Below are 18,783 nucleotides of genomic sequence, written 5' to 3' on the forward strand. Positions count from 1 at the left end.
GGACAAGCGCAGTGACACAACAGTGGGGGACCTGTGGTGGGATAAAAGCAGCTTTTCATGCCATAGTGCTGCTGACCCAAATACAGCCCACATACGCATCACTGGCTCCTGTAATTTCACTAACAGAGGGTGGGGGGTCGGTGAGTGGCCCCCTTTATGGAGTAGGCTAAATGATAGTGATTACCAATGTGGGGAGAGATTTCAAATGGGAAGTCCTTTACTGTAAACTGCATGTGTGTTGCTTTCATTTTCTTCAAGATGCTAATGTCACTGACTCACTCAAGTAAACCTAGTGTACACCACAGGCTCTGGTGTTTCTCTGTTGCAGTAGGAATGTTGGTTGGTGTGTTTTATCTATTAAGCTAGAGCAGGGTTCTTCAACGTTTCAGGCCAGGGACCCCTTAGTTGAGAGAGAGAAGAAGCAGGGACCTCCACAACCTTATCATAGATTCCATATACCTGTAGTTTCATCGTTTGGCAGCACAATCATCATTGTATTTTGGATTCATGTCAATTTGTGTTTTCAGATATTTAACAACTTGAACCGTCAATACTTAATAAACTTGACCTTTCACTCTGTACTTAGTCTGCTCTTTTTCCCCTCTACACCAAACCTCTTTGCCGAAAATAGCCGATCTACAAGTTCACAACATTGTGAGCTTGTAGATCTGCTATCTGCTAAAGTTCTCAGAATATGGACACTATAGGGTCTAAGTGCATGCATATAAAAAAGGAGAAAAAAGGTTTCTATCACACAAAGATTTGGAGGACCCCCTGTAGTAACTCTGAGGACCCCCTAGGGGTCCCAGACCCCCTGTTGAAGACCCTTGAGCTAGAGGGTGGTGTACAGTATGTGCCTAAATGGGCTGTATATATTTTTGTACTGTATTGTATTGCACTGTATTGTATTGTACAGAGTATGTAGGCTACTGTATGTACAGTATGTATGCTGCTGGTCCAGGTGTCCAAGACAAATTTCTCCCAAGGGAGACAAAACAAAATAACATTGTAACCTTGGCTCACACCTTTCAGCTCGAGTCCTAAGAGACAAATGTTGTGCCTTCCCGGCCCCGGGACCCAAACGTACAAAAATCCATTATGAATGAATCACTTATGTAAGCCGCTATTAAGAAATGTGTTCTAGAGCTATGAAATCTGTGTTCTAGATCTATACATCCTGTGTTCTAGATCTATACTTTCTATGTGCATTAGTTCTATATTTTTATGAATTCTGAATGAATGAATGATTTTGTCTGGAGGGCCAAATTGTCATGTGAAGCTTGACCAATCCTCAATTCTGCATGCACGGGACACGGGACAGACAAAGCCACTCCTTGAGAATCTATGGGAATCCTAAAAAAACTAGACCAGGTCAACCTGGTTGTGCCAGACCCCCTGTCTGTCATCATCATTTATGACATCATGCCTTTTGTAGGCATGTCATCATCATGTCATCATCATATATACCCTTTATATAGAAAACCCGGACAGACCGACATTTGCTTATGTAGGCCTACCCATTTCATGGGTCTGGCAAAAACATGTACGGGACATACAAAGCCACTCCTTGGAAGCGGCTTTCACCACTTCAAAAATAGTGAAAATAGCAGATTTGACAATGCTCACAACACTCACAATCCGTCAGGACGCGATGCATTATTTGCGATTCGGGACAATGGGTCAGTGACCCAAATATGCATGGGACTCCTGACACAAAAGCATGAAAACTCATAACGTCTCTAACATCCCTCCTTGTTTCTGACATTTCGTGTGATCAGACTTGACCGGCTCCCACTGGCTTTGTCTCAGCTGCTGTTGGGTGGGGGGGTCGGGGGTTATTTTGAGAAGTGGACAAAGAGGAATGGGATGGTTGACATGCCAGCAAACACACACACACACACACACACACACACACACACACACACACACACACACACACACACACACACACACACACACACACACACACACACACACACACACACACACACACACACACACACACACACACACAAGTTACTGGTTGGGTCCCCAGTCCATATGGCTCTTCTATGTTGTCATAGGCTGAACCCATGCCATGGATTTGGTTCCCGATAAGTGAGGGGATTGAGAATGACATGAATCACATAATGTGACTGGACATGGCTGAACATGGCCTTAAAGGAGTGTAAATCCCTCCTTTAAAACCGCCCTGAAAGAACACTTGGCTGCAACTCGAAACTAAAAAAGTCAAAGACAAAGCCTACCCATTCCCCCCTGACCTGTTTACTGTACATATACGTTTTCTGACTATGATGTTTTGCATAGCACTGTCTTTGTCTGCCATTTAAAGGAGCTATAGGCTGTCTTCCCCCATATATGGGCATTCCCATATGAAGTCCTGTTAGATATGGGCTTAAAGGTGATACACCATGCATTTAAAAAGTATTTATGTCATATTGTTTATGTCCCAAAAACGTTTTTCAAAAGGTTTGAGGCTAAATTACCACTCCTGAATAGAGAGCCTCTCTCATTTTTGAATGGCTCTCAGAGCATTTCAGCTGCAGTACCACCTTTGGCCTGAACTGCGCCACCCCCCCCCCAAAAAAATCCTTTTGAATTTTTTTTTTTTTTTTTTTAATGTTTTTTTAAATGTTTTTTTTTTTTTTTTTTTTTTTGTGATGACGTCACAATCGGCAGCAAATCTGAACAGCCTGTTTTGAGAACCCGTGGGATACTTTTAACCTTCGCCTTCTCAAAACCAGAGAAAGACACATCGGTCTGAAATGGGACTTTGTGAGGATAGAAGGTGCTAGTGGGACCCCAAAAAAAGGTTTTAAAATAGGAAAAGTGAAATTTCACGGTGTATCACCTTTAATATTGATGACATCAGGGATCTCCATATATGGGCACAAAAGGGATTCTGTTAGAGTGGTTCCCATGACATCACAACATACAATATATTTTATGCCCATAGATCCCTATCTGAACCAGCCACACAGATATGGGCCATGTCTTGGTCATCTGGCCATTGATATATATATCGATGACAACAGGGATCTTCATATATGGGCATAAAAGGGATTCTGAGGAATACCCATATATGGACTTATATATATATCACCTGTGATGTCACAGTGATGTGTCAAGGGAACCAACCCATAGACTGTAAACATGTGTACACACGGAGACAAGCTGTCCTTCGGTCGCAATTAGTATCTGAACTGTACTGTCTTGTGCTTTGCCAATGCTAACTGCTAATAAAGTATTACATCAATCAATCAATCAATCAATCAATCAATCAAACAAACAAACAAACAAACAAACAACCACAACATACAGACTTGTATTTAAGCCATTACAGTATGTCTGTGTATGACAAGAAATAAAAGGGTCAAAGCGCATGAAATATGAGAGTGCCACTGACTAGTGGTCAGCGGTTCATCCTCACTACCCATTAGAAAAAATGGAGATGATGGAAATGAACGAGATACCCCCACACCCTATAGATCAGTGGTTCTCAACCTGTGGGTTGGGACCCCCAGGGGGGGTGAGCATTTAGATCTGCTATTTTCACAGTAGAACCGTGTTATACAAAATGTAATGGCTCAACTCTTAGTGCTCGTCAAGATGGGGGGGGGGGGGGGGTCCCCAGCAGTTAAAATATGATTATTTTGGGGGTCACGGCCTGAAAAGGTTGAGAACCACTGCTATAGATGATGGAAATGAATGAGATTCCCCCCACACCCTAGCAACTGTCCAAGGGGCCTTGGGCAAGGCACTCTACCCTCTGTGACTAAAAGTAGCAGTCTGTCATTAAAAGAGCAACTGGCATTCTGGCAAGTATGCATGCATGCATGTGCGTGAAACTATCCCTTACCATGCAAATATTGCCACAAGTGTTGCAGTAAATAACATTCTCTCTCACGCCTGCCTGTCTAAATAAGGGAAATACTGTATGAAATGTAGAAGCATAATGTTAGATACATGTTAACGGAACACCTCTGAATATGTACAGTTTATAAATTCTTACTTGCTTCCTAAATAATCTATGCTACGTAATATGTAGCAGAACACAATGAATGGAAACGTTTTGCTCGATTCATCGTCCCATGGACATGATAATTGCAAATTGGTATTTAGAGATCTCAGTAGGATATGGTATCCAGTTATCAGATAGTTAAAACATATATGTGACACTTCCATACATGAGTCACATTTACAGGATCACATGTGGCCTTCAATGAACGGGAAGGAATTAATATGAATAACAATTCATAATAATGAATAACAGAGTAAGCATGTTCGGTCTCTCACAGCACGTGGCTCGCTCTCCATTCCGACATGTCGCCACTCCGACAGTGACTTCTTATCAGGGACGTGCTGGGCCCCTGATTTAGCCCGGGAAAAAGAGTTGGAGAAGCCCTCATTGTGCGCTATAGAGAGAGATCTCTCTCTATAGCGGTGCTGCTACTCAAAGATTTGCCATTTCAGATCATGACAAGTGACAAGCCAGTGGGCCAATTACATGAGTTATATTTCGTCGTTGTCGGCTGGAAACCTTGTATGTCCAAAACCGTTTGTTTTGTATTTATCATTTTAAAAATGATTTAAACTAGTGAAAACAGCCGATCTCCAAGCATGCCTGTAGATCGTCTGTTTTCACAACTTTTGTGCGACGGCCTTGTATGATGAAGCAGGGCTTTGCTTTGCGAAAAAATTTACAAATTTGAAACTTGGAGATACGAGGTTTCTGCCCGACAGTGACGATTTACTTTGTTGGCCGCTCAGCCCCCAAAATGGAACGAAGGCCAACATTTTATTTTACATTTTTTCCTAATGGCCGGCCTGAACCGGCCGTTCGGGAGTTGTCCCGCTTTTCCCAATGGCCAGCACGTCCCTGCTTCTTACAGTGGCAACACTTCCATAGAGGTTAATGTTAGGGTAAGGGTAAGAGATAGGGTTAGTGTCTGTCGGAAAGGAGACATGTCGGAATGGAGAGATGCACCCTCTCACAGCCTATCTCCATATACAGTACATGGATCTCCATATATGTGTACCAGTGGTCTCCATATATGGGTAACTGCATGTCGCCCTGAGGCGTCTTACTAATTATCTTAGCATTGTAGACAACAGCTGTGAAGTTTGGTCCTGCTTCAGTAGGCTGTGCTTGTAGAAAAAAAAAGAAAAGTAAAAAAAGTATTAGGCCAAAGTTCACTACCTTGATTGACTGATTGATTGAATACTTTATTAGCAGTTCGCCTAGGAAAAGCACATGACAGTACAGGTGAAGGTCTACTAATAGTATTTGAACCCAAGAAAGCACTTTGGCTTGTTTCTATTGGGGTCCTTTGTACTCATTTCACTATAGGAGAGACCAAGCATCAGACAAAAGAGGTTGTTTATTATATAAAACCAAGAGTATGGTCGTTTATGGGGGAGGGAGGGAGGGTTACTGGAAACTATGCACACGGCCATTCTTTCAAGCTGGGTTTGCAGGGGAGGAGTTGTCAGCTTGTTTGGAGATAGGTGAGTGGTTGGGGACATGAAATCCTAGTCTGATTTTGTAGTTTGTTTTCTTTGGTAAAAAAAACTATAAAAGAAGGGTAAAAGCATGCAGGCACACACATACGCAAATATCAGAGATGGGCACAAAATACAAAAGGTATTTGAAAAGCAAATTAAAAAGGGTTAGGGAGCGTCGATTTTATGGAAAAGGTTTTTATTATTGCGACCGTAGGGAGCTACTTACTGTAGAAACCTCCACCGGCTGTCCGTGGGTGAGTGAGTGAGTGAGTGAGTCAGTCACACTTTTGCCCTGCTCATATCTCCACAACCGTTGCCCCCATCCATGCCAAATTTTGCACACACACTCCTTGACTGCCAAACTACAACCTCCAAGGACCCCCGGAGCCCCAGGGACCCCCAGGTCCCTGGGGGACCCCCAGATGTAAAAAATGACCAAATGTGCTCACACGTCACACGTCACACTTTTTCCCTGCTTATATCTCCGCACCCGTTGACCCGATCCATGCCAGATTTTACACACACACTCCTTGCCTGCCAAACTACAACCTCCAAGGACCCCCGGAGCCCCAGGGACCCCCAGATGTAAAAAATGACCAAATGTGCAAAAATGACCAAATGACCACCCCAACGGGGCTGCTCACGGGGAATTCCCGGGGACCACCGACTCCTGGTGCTCCAGAACGGATGCAAAAGTGGTGGCGCCCCCAGTGGAGGACCCCCTGCCACTGCAGCGCACATACAATGCCGTAACTCGGGCTAGGAGCGTCCGGGAGAGCCGGGGCCGGTACCTATTCGTCCGCCAAGGCAACGCGGAGACCCCACCCCTCATTTCTCACATGGCCCTATTGTAGCGCCACCTTAGGCCGATTTTTACAACACATTTTTGGACACTGCTCCCACAGTTTTTGCCCTAAAATCACGAATATCACTACACAGCATGTCTACACTCATGTCATCAACATGGATCAGGAAGATTTTGGAAAAACAAATTTTTGCCCTATTTGTGGAGATAAGCCACCTACGGTCGCTTATCTCCCGATTAAGGAGTCTTACTGGTATTTATTATTTTCATTGTGATGAAGTAATGTTATAGAAACCCTGTGTGTCTTGCTGGATTGCATAGACCAGTGGTTTCTCAACCTTTTCAGGCCACAACCCCCAAAATAATCATACTTTAACTGGGGAGTCGGGACCCCCCCACTCTGACGTGGTTTTGGTCTGGATTTTCTCTTTAAAGACCAAGTTGGTAATTTCAGAGAATATTTTCATCTTTTTGCACACTTTCTCAATGTGGTGATTTTCATCGAGACACATTCCCAGGAATTCAAATTCCTTGCCCTGCTTTAGAGGAGCCAAATAAATAGTTAATTTTCTTTTAAAACCAAACTACACGTATTTGTTGCTCTTAGAGGCTGACATTGTAAAGCCCTCCTTGTCTGCTCATGCTTCTATTTTATTTGACCCTTCCTGAGAATACATATTTAATTGGGACACAGTATTTGGGGATTTGTATTTGGCCACAGTAGCCTACCTATCTGAAAAGATTTATATGTCAACTTTTTTTTCTCCAAATTTCCATAGATTTTTGTTTATCAACAGAACAAATATATAAGCTAACGTGTTGCATCGAGATGCATTGTGAAAGTAGGCTAGAACACAGGGTTTGGAGGTCCTTGACATGAAAGTTTGAGAAACACCAATATACTTCTTATTTTTCCCCCCAAAAAAACTGTTAGGATTTAGAAGACTCATACTGCACGTTGTGTTTTGATACATGATTTACTGTATGACTATACTGGTCTACCCTCAATGACAATACATGAAAACTAGATAGAATGTGTAGTTTGTAGCTTGGTCCATGTGTCTGCTAAATGCCTAAATTGCATGACAGACGTCCACTCTCTGAATGACTCAGACGGAATTATTAATATCATTGTTTTTATCTCTTTTATTGATGCAAGTAAAGACACTGAAACAAGTTATGAGCAGTTTCAATCAAACCACCCAGTCCATTCATGTCACTCATTATCACCACAAGACCTGAGAGTCACTGTCCAGCTTTCTATCAATTACACACCCATGAAGACTTGAAATCCGTCGCATTCTCCCTTGAGTCTCCGCCAGTCATCAAGTCATTGTGTTAGGAATGCAACAAATCAAAAAATCTCCATGAATTCAAGGCTTCATGCAGGGTGTGTAATTGATAGAAAATAAATGTTTTGTGTGAACTACTCCTTTAATGTCACTTGTCTCTTCATTCCTTCAGAAGTGTTACAATTGGTAAAGCCAATCTACATTTTTGGACACTCTGAATCTTTCTCAATGCATGGTCATATCAGTCTTCATGATTGTTTTCAGGGGATAAACAATGACCTCATGAACAGAAAAGATATACAATTAGTGCAACCTCACTTGCAGAGAACCCTTTTGACTGAACAATTGAAGTAATTTTTTTAATCAGTTTGATTCTTCTGTGCAGTTTCTGCAACACACACTTTATGTGGCGTTAAGAGTGTATTCAGCGCTCCCAGCTGTTTTCTTGCAGACAGAGGCAAATGCGTAACGGCAGAAATCATCATCCCAAAGGTGTTTACCTGTTATATGAATAGAAAGATAAGGTTAAGCATTAATTAAAGAACACATAAGGTCTCATACTGCAGTGGTTCGGTTTTCAGGCCGTGAACCCCAAAATAATTACATTTTCTGGAGGACCCCCCCCCCCACCACCCTACAAGCACTAAGAGTTGAGGCATTACATTTTGTATAACACGGTTGGTTCTATTGTGAAAATATCTGATCTACATGCTCACATCTGCCTCTAATATTTGACAATTTGGCCAATGTTTAATTTGTCAATAGAGGTATTAATATTAGTCCTTAAATTGTCACTTTAGAAATGTTCATATACCCTCTATACACTTAAACTTTATGTTGGTTTGTTTACCCGGCCCGACCCACAGGTTGAGAACCACTGTCATACTGTATAACGTTGTTACTTAGGTGCTGTTGGTGGTTTTAGTTTAGCTTTTTGTTAAAACAAACATTTTGTTAAAGGGTTATAACTTAAGCACTATATTCTGCACTATTGTCTCTCCGGCTCTTTAATTAACAGAAAACATATGTTTAATAAACACTCATGTACAGTACATTACAAATGTCATCCAATCACGAGAGAGAACCCCAAACAAACTATCGTTTATCAGCTTGTGTTCCAATACTTCCCATTTCACGTGTGTATCCCGTTTAGTTTGTATCCTGTTTAACTCAGAGCAGTTAGGGGTTAAGTGCTTGCTCAAAGACACTTAAACGCAGAGATGGCTGGGCCAAGAGGCAATCAGGTGACCTTGTAATTACCCACCAATCTTGATTGGATAACATTGCGTTATAGCCTTAAAGCAAAATTGCCTAAATTGACATTTCTGTCTAACTCTGCTCTCCTAACTGCTGATTCATAGTCAGGGGATATCTTCAGAAATAGTGTCAAATCCTGGAATAAATTCCTTACCAAACAAAATCTTCACCAATGTGTTTGTAAAAGGTGTCTAGTAACACATCTCACAAAGACTGAAATTCAGTTTCCCTAGGACAGCTGATGAAAGTTGGGGTCCCATTAAATTAACTATACAGGATAAAACACACCAAAATAAATAAGCTTTAAGTAGCAAGTAGCACGTGAGGGGTCAAACTAGAGGTTTTTCATGATTCTGAATCCATTTCAAGCATTTGTTTTGCACGAAACACATTCCTTGGGCTAGAAACGGCCCCACAAAAATATGGTTTAGTGATGAGTCATCACCTTTCACAGTTTCGTGTGAGCCGCCTTTACCCCAAGGAATGGACACCAACTTTCAGCAGCCGTAACGGATTCTCCTAGGGAAACTGAATTTCAGTCTTTGTGAGATATGTTACTAGACATCTTTACAAACACATTGGTGAAGATTTTGTTTGGTAAGGAATTTATTCCAGGACTTTTTAAGATATCCCCTGATTGTCTTGTCACATTCCCAAAGGATCACACCCAGTGTGAAGTGAGCTGATTTCATTAAGCGTACCGCAATTAGGGCATTCACCAAATATTAGAATATATAAGCGTACCGCAATTAGGGCATTCACCAAATATTAGAAATATATATATATATATATATATATATATATATATATATGAGGCCCAGGAACAAGTACTGTAGTCTGGTTTCCCTGCAGTGGCAACCACACTAACTAACAAGTACCCGAAAACCTTCAATTATGCTATGAGGCTATTGGTAACCTGAAAATGTATTTTCTGTCTACTGCAGAGCTGGAGCGATGGAGAGTAAAAACAACATGTGTATGGAACCACTAACAAGCTTCTCCATGGAGGCAAACATAGAATTAATCGTTTGAATTTGAATTCAGCATGTTGTGACTTACTTCCGTGGTTCAAAACCATGCAGATCTGTTGGCCGTTGCTAGGTTCGTTCTTCGCCCAGTCAGTGAAGGTCATTGGGCGACCGTCAGTCCACATCCAAGCACCATTCTAGATGACAATACAATAAATCATATATGTCAACACAATACTGTATGTTAACATTTAACAACACACTGTATGTTGCCATACAGGTGCAGTGTGTAGTGTATCATGTGTTAGTGTAATATAAGGTAATGTTTTATCAGACACTGTTTACAAGGGTTAATGTCCCTTACCATGCCTGTTGCATCAAAGCCACCGATCCACGCTCTAGTCATTGCACCAGTCTTTGAACGTATCAGGTCTTGGATGAATGAGTGTTCTGCTTTGTTGTGAATGGATGCCAGGTTTCCACCCAGAGACAAACAGTTTTTCTGCAGAACAATATAAACAGAAGACAAGACTATTAGTCAAATAGATAGATAAGACCAGATACAAGGACAGACAAACAGACATGCATACATTACAGACAGACAGACAGAGTAAAAGACAATGTTTTGTATATTTCATATTGTATTGTAAGTGACGTTGCGGTTGTTGTGTGTGCAGTCTCCTTAGCTTGGGAGCCATCTGTGCCACATGTGAACGTTCCTTTGTCTGTAAAGTGCCTTTAATAAACGTGAGCCTAATAGTCCAGGCCCAAAAGCTCAAAGCATAGGGTTTTACCTGTGACGTCATGACACTTTATTTTAGTTTTTTTCTATTCATTTGGTCATTAAGGTACACAGAATGCGAAACATTCCGAAAAATTTCCATTTGTATATTCACTCCATCAACTTCACTATACAGGAAAAATCTGCTTTAAGTAGCATGCGAGGGGTCAAACTGGGGTTCTTCATGATTCTGAATCCATTGCACTTATATTTGTTTTGCATGAAAAATATTCCTTAGGCTGGATTTCAGCCCGACAAAACGGTGAAAAGTAAGTGAGTCATCAAATCAGTTTTGAGAGGCCACAATCTAGCCCAAGGAATGTTTTTCATGCAAAACAAATGCTTGCAAGGGATTCAGAAACATGAACTCCTAGTTTGACCCCTTACATGCTACTTAAAGCAGATTTATTTTTGTATTATTTTCCTGTATAGGCCTAGTGACGTCGATGGGACTTTAATTTCCACAATGTTTCCGGCAGAACAGGCCTCTCATTCTGTGTACCTTATTGACCAAATTAATAGAGAAAAAACAAAAATAAAAAGTATGTCATGACATCACAGGTCCTCTCAAATGTTGGGCCTGTTGCTCCCGGCTATAAACAGTGGATGACATCTCTGCCTCTGGTTCCTGAGACCGTTGTCTCAGGAACCGTATGTTTGTTTACCTCTGCTTTAGCCCAGTCCTTCGCAGTTTCTTCAAATTTGTAACAGTTGCCAAACAATTCATTCCATCCATGTGGACATCTTGCAAATCTCTTGTTGATCACATGCTCTCCTGAAAAGACAGACACTTGAAGTCAACGGTTTGTTTGAAAGCAACAACAATGCATTCCTATTCCATGCATTTCCACACTCTGTCAATGACTACATATCCCATAGTACCACGGTATTGCCTTCCATCTGAGCTATGGGCCATGGTTGCATTATACCATAGATCTATGGTGTCACCACTATGGGACCGTACCGTTACAAAATGATCTATTGCAGCCATTTGGGCCATTACTTCAGATCCCGCTATGAAATGCTAAGATTCAGGGGTTCTACTGAGGAGTAAAATGGATCACAGACACGCACCTGCAGGAGCAGCAGCAGTCAGAGCCATCACAGCACAGAGAAGTACACTCAGCATACTCATGGTCATGGTGATGAAGTCGAAGAAGATGATTTCCTTCAATATAAAGAAACAGACATGTTAGAGATAGTTTTGAAAGTCAGAGGAGAGGAGGGGAGCGTTTCACCGTTTCTACATGTCATCTTTTCGACACCCAAACCTAACCTTCCACGGGGTGAGTCGCTAACACTGACGCTCCGTTGTCGAAATGATGGTTGTTCGAAAGAGCGAGATTTCACCGGAGAGGAGAGTCATGTCAAACCTTCAGTAGAATGATGTGTAGTGGTTCTTCCTGTGTTGACTGTTGAATATAGCGGACACAGACGCTCATCATGAGGGTGTGGGAAGACTCACTTTCACACAAGACCACAATGCCGAGAGAATGCAATCAAACCTTCTTGAAACCTCAACGTCTTGAAGCTTACAGGCAAAAACGTGACTTTTTCCTGTTCGCCATGTGCCAACCCTATCCACTCTGCCAGCCTGGCTTTAGTCTGCCAACAGAATTGGCTGGGGTCATGTTTTGGGATGCGTGTTATTGTTCCAACACGCATTACGCCGACGTTACGTTCGTCTGACTCTCCCCATTACTAACCCTATCCCTAAGCCTAAGACTGACCCTAACAGCGGTGTAAGTAAACGTGCATGAGCGTGCGTGTCCGCAACTGGTCACGGTCCTCATCAAGTCACCCTTCACCCAAAGCGACCCACACTACAAAAATGTGTTTGACACCCCTGGAATAGAACACGCATGAAATTAAGTTCTTACTTTTGTCATGTCCAAAAGCCCTGCTATGGAATATTAATAGTGTCCCAATTCTGGCAAACATTTGGCAAAAATCAGACCGTCCTAAATGGGCTAGGCTAGCTGCTTTTCTACTGCAAATCTCATCGTGCAGAGCTATTTATCTATATTTTCTTCCATGCCTTACCCCTTATCCCTAAACTTCTTTGCCCTTTTTTATTTAGAAAAACATTTTTAAATACTTCAAATAGACGATCTACATCGACACGTTGTGAGCTTATAGATCAGCTATTTGAAATATCTAAAAAAAAAATAGGGATAAGTCATGGACAAAATAAAGCTCACAAGTGTGAGCTTTAGGCTCGCAAGAGCGTGATGTGTGCCTTAGGGTGGATCTTAAATGACCTTTTTCTGATTTTCTTGAGTCTCACCCCCCAATTATGTTCCAATGTACAAAAAACTGCTTTGGTTAAAATTTGGTTGAATTTCAAGCATATTTAGAGGTAGCTCAATCAAGTCAAAGATTGTACATTTTATTGGTCAAAATCGAATTGCACTGCAGGCACATTTAAGTTATACATTACACATTATTCTTATACTAAGCACAGAAATGATATTTTTTAAGCTTACAAATCTAAACACAAATCTGATTACATGTTTGTCATATGTCAAACCAGAATTAATGTATTGTAGGAAATAGCAAAGCAAAGAATGACAATTTGCAATTTTTCATTTAACGTGCACAATGACATGTCTTTATTGCACACTCTTCAATCATACTCACAACACACAACAAGTACACAGCCCCACTTCCTTGTTTACCCCCAAAACCCCCGAAAGTCACTGCAGTATAGCAATTCAGTAGTTACTGATCAATTAAAGTTTGTTTACGGCTATCGGGATACTTGTGCCGATAGTCCTGCACAATTTGCAGCAAGTATTGGAGTTGGGACTCATCTTTAGTAATGAGACCACAATATTCTTGTATTAGGTCAACCCCACACTCTGCATGATCATTAACAACATTCATCGCCTTCACTACAGCCAGAGCTTCTTGGTAGTCCTCCCTGGGCTCCCACTCAAAGCACCTTGGAAAAAATCTTCAATGTTCTTCCTTGCAATTGTTCCAAGGTCAACAGTAATTCTCTTCATATGCCCCTGTTCACTATAAGTGATTGGAAAACTTTTGAGAAGCAGCTTTAGACACCTCAGCATTTATTGATGAACCGGATACCTCGCTGCTCGAGGTATCCGGTTCAGAGCTCCAGGAGCTACCCATCATGCCCGTTGGATGGCAAAGGTTATTTATTGTATGAAGATCTGGATGTTTCATGGCCAATTCAAACTGACCTTCAGGGAAGAAAAAGCATGCATGGATTTGTGCATTTTTGCAGTTTGCAATTATGTGAAGGCATGGATGATGGCACCTGTTGCTGTCAGCGCTCCACTAAATTACTTGGCAGCTGTTAAAATCGTTGCTGGAATATTCATCAATAAATACTGAGGTGTCTAAAGCTGCTTCTCAAAAGTGTTCCAATCACTTATGGTATTTTGCTCCAGAGATTGTCGGACTTGCATTGTTTGACAGTCAAGTGAGCGCGCAAACGAAGAGGCTGATGGTGAGAGCCATGAAAGATGGAATGGCAATTACTGTTGACCTTGGAACAATTGCAAGGAAGAACATTGAAGTGCTTTTCAAAATGATGGATCTCCCAGATGACTTCCTTGACGTTGATCCCGATGAGTGGGAGCCCAGGGTAGACTACCAAGAAGCTCTGGCTGTAGTGAAGGCAATGAATGTTGTCAATGATCATGCAGAGCGTGGGGTTGACCTAATACAAGAATATTGTGGTCTCATTACTAAAGATGAGTCCCAACTCCAATACTTGCTGCAAATTGTGCAGAACCATCGTCACAAGTATCCCGATAGCCGTAAACAAACTTTAATTGATCAGTAACTACTGAATTGCTATACTGCAGTGACTTTCGGGGTTTTTGGGGGTAAACAAGGAAGTGGGGCTGTGTACTTGTTGTGTGTTGTGAGTATGATTGAAGAGTGTGCAATAAAGACATGTCATTGTGCACGTTAAATGAAAAATAGCAATTTGTCATTCTTTGCTTTGCTATTTCCTACAATACATTAATTCTGGTTTGACATATGACAAACATGTAATCAGATTTGTGTTTAGATTTGTAAGCTTAAAAAATATAATTTCTGTGCTTAGTATAAGAATAATGTGTAATGTATAACTTAAATGTGCCTGCAGTGCAATTCGATTTTGACCAATAAAATGTACAATCTTTGACTTGATTGAGCTACCTCTAAATATGCTTGAAATTCAACCAAATTTTAACCAAAGCAGTTTTTTGTACATTGGAACATAATTGGGGGGTGAGACTCAAGAAAATCTAAAAAAGGTAATTTAAGATCCACCCTAGTGTGCCTGCCTGCCTACTCAAAGTGGAAGTGATGTGTGCCATATCAAAGTGAAACAGTGAGCATGTTTTCAGAGTACAACCAGTCTTATAAGGCTTGGATCCTGCAGTGGTCCACTGGAGCCCAGGGTCATCGCCATGCTGGCTTGTGGTGGAAAAAAAAATCTATTTTTGCCATGGACATATCTAGTCCCAAATTATATACATTTCCATTTCCAGCATACACTACTCTCAGAGTTGGGAGTCTTTGCACATACAACTTTTGAGAACCAATTATGTTCTCCCGGTGTCCAATACGGTAGGTAGGCCTACTCACAAAAATAATGCAGTAATCATGGTCTCTATACTGCCTCCCCCTGGCCTGATGGAGGGGAAAGGAATTGGTTGGAATAGCGTGTTCCTTCCATGCACGCAGCGTGTTAAAGAAAATAAGAAGCAGCCTGCCCACTCCTCATGCACTGAAGGAAGCATGAGCCCTCCCCAGGTTGGCAGAGGGAGAGCAGAGCCCAGGATTACAGTTTAGGCAATTATCTGATGATAACATGACGTACGACCGTCATAGGTCAGGATTTGCCTGCATTGGTGGAGGCAAATTGATTCACCTACCGGTATACAAACATTCGAATTTGCTTTATAAAGTCACAACCAGTTATAAATCTTGGCCGGCATTGTACTGGCCGACATTGTGTTCTTTAATAAGAAGCCTTTTCATCCGATCGTTATGCTTTCCCATGTATTTCTGGGCCCAATTTGGCAAGGCCACGCCCACATCTCAGTATTCAATAGATGGGGTTACTGCGCATGGGGAACACCAGGACATACAGTTGTAGGTCTTGTTATCAGCGGCCATCATGTTTCAGGGCTACATAACTATAATTTAGAAAGCAATTCACCTTATTGACAGCAGCTCCCAAGCACCTCAATCAGACGCAGACAGCAGACTAGCTAATGCACAGCACTTCACCCATTAAGTACCCCATGTCCCCTCCCACTAGACTGAGCCAAATTATAATAGGGTGAATGATACTGCATCCTTGGCGTTTTGCAAACTTTAACACAGCAAAAACATATAGGTCTATCATAATGAAACAAAATTGAAAATGTAGATCTGCTACTTTCCTACAAGTGTCCAGTGTCCCTCATTGACAAACGCCTTGCTTTAAATGTTCATGTACTGTTTCCACAAATCCCCTGTCCGCAGGGAATGGTTTGTCCCAATTTGGGCAATGAGTGAGCCCAGGTGTGTCTCTGGCACCTATTTAGTAGAGCCTCCAACCCCACCACCTTAGTTCTTTGGATCCAGACCAGTAGAGCCATGGTGAGAGGTTTTGTGTTTTTGTTTTGTTTGGTTGTGTTCTGTTGAATAAAGTAACTTTAAACTTGCAGTTTGTGGTTTTGTCCATGCACGCTACCTAACAATTGTGCATAGGCAGGTAATGAACGAAACAGTGACAGTTTGTGACTTTGTGGTCAGACTGTCACAGATTCTGTTTGTGTGGTTCCCCTGACATCACAGTTATGTCAGAGCGTGATGTCAGAGTGGCAAACCCATAGACCGTAAAAAACCGTACACGGACAGATGTCCGGACGGACGGAGACATGATGTGCCGTTTTCCTTGCGCATGCATTGAAATAGTCAAACCTTTTTTTGTTTTAATTTAGGTTTTTATGGGGGAGAGTGGGGTAAACTGAGACACCGGGTAAACTGAGACGCTCCATTTATCTTGGCATTGGAACACATTTGTGGTTATCTGACCATTATATTTTTAAGCCCCTTGAATTTCCCACTTGTCATGAAAAGAGAGACCTGATAGTGCTGTAGAAAACATGCTTTTTTCACAAAAATGTGTTTTTTGCATGTAAAAGTACATTTTCTTGCTGTCAACATAATCAGCTGTTGTGTCAAAGCAAAATGATGCAGGGAGAACATTTTATATCATACATGTTGATGAACTACCAACTTATAAATCCATGTGATAGATGCTAGCTGAAGATTACCCTGAATTGATAAAAATATCCCTTTTCCAAAAATGTGGCTGTGGGGTAAAGTGAGACAATTGCTTCGGGGTAAAGTGAGACACTATCTCACATTATCCCAACATGATCGACAGGGAGAAAGCTGTAAAAACCTGATTAAAGGGTGTACCAAACTAGTCTCAGTTGATTCTGATGTATTTTCCCCTGTAGAATCCATTTTTGATATATATTTCTTTGTATTGCACATAATTAATGAGATAATTAGCATATTTGACTACATATGCTAATTATTTCATTAGTTATGCACAATACAACAATATACTTTGCAGAAATAGATTCTACAGGAAAAATTACATAAGGATCAACTGAGGAAAGTTTGGTAAACCCTTCTATCAATTTTTTATAGGGTTTTTAGTTTTTTCCTTCTGCCCATGTGTCACATTATTTGACACATGGGTGGAAATGACAGGACAAAGCCTATTAAAAGAATGTCTGCTATGTACATTTTTGTATTGCGCATATTTAACCCGGTTAACCGGGTTTTTGTGTTTTTATGGTAGTTTTAAAGTGAAAAAAGTGAGTGGATCACTTTACCCCGTTGATTTCTCTGGTCTGTCTCAATTTACCCCGGTCCTGGGGTAAACTGAGACACAAGACCACTTTTTTTAAAACAATCATATTTTCTCTGCCTTTTGTCTTGAATATGTTCTGATATCTTCCATTGTTAGGAAACATCCCAAATTACTGGGAAATGTGTACATTTCTACTGATATATCTTTTAGTTCGCCTAGAGGGAAGCAAATGTAAAAAGTGTCTCAGTTTACCCCGCTCTCCCCCTATACACCTCATGAAAAAAAAATAAAAAAAATCCATATCTCAAAATATTAGAATATTACTTAAAAAGAAGGATTCATAATACAGAAATGTCACTTCTGAAAGGTTATTTTAATTTATGCACTCAGTACTTCGTCTGGAATACTTTTGAAGTATGTGGTACTGCTGAGGTGTTATGGAAGCCCAGGTTTGCTTTAAGAGGCCTTTGGCTCATCTGTGTGGTTGAGTCTGCCTGGTGTCTATCTTCCTCTTGACAAACAGAGATTCTCAGTCAAGTGAGTGAGTCGAGTCACTTCTAGTGACTAGTTTTCTAGGTCAGTCAGTGGTTCTCAACCTGTGGGTTGTTTTTCTTGGGAAACTTGTGGGAGCCAATTAAAGTTGGGCTCTCATAGACTTTACTATAGAGTAAAGTAATACAAAAAATAAATATGCTTTAAGTAGCATGTGAGGGGTCAAACTAGGTGTTATTTGGGACAGTATCCTGGTCAGTATAAGTAGCCTAGCCGTAAATTGCAACACTAGATTTTTTTTTATAATCAGTTGCAATTCCTCCCATAGGCAGCCAATGCATCAAAACGTTATTTTGCTATCTGATTGTATTAAACAATGTCAAACTCACCAATATTGCGGCTCTATGGAATGCTTGGAATGTACTCTTGCTATCTGCAAAGTGTTTGTTTCTGAAAAATCCACTGTATAATTGTTATGATTTATTTTCTGTCAAGAAATCCGAGCAGACATGGTTTATTTTCTAAGTGTTGAACTTCGGAAGCGCTTGTCTTCTATAACGCCATGTCCCGCTGCCTCCTGCATAATGTGACATTTAGAACCAGGTGGTCACAGGACTGTTGAGGGATTTTCCACGAGCGCTTCCAAACTCCAGGACTTAGAAAAAATTATCACCTGAACCAAATTTCTTGGATAGAAAGTAACTCATAACATGTCTACTGTGGATTTTTCTGAAACAAACACTTTGCAGATAGAAATAGTAAATTCCAAGCTTTCCATAGAGCCACAATATTGGTGAGTTTGAAGTCGTTTAATACAATCAGATAGCAAAAAACTGTTTTGA

Source organism: Nannobrachium achirus (assembly GCF_963921795.1).
Source record: "Nannobrachium achirus genome assembly, chromosome: 21".
NCBI lineage: Eukaryota > Metazoa > Chordata > Actinopteri > Myctophiformes > Myctophidae > Nannobrachium > Nannobrachium achirus.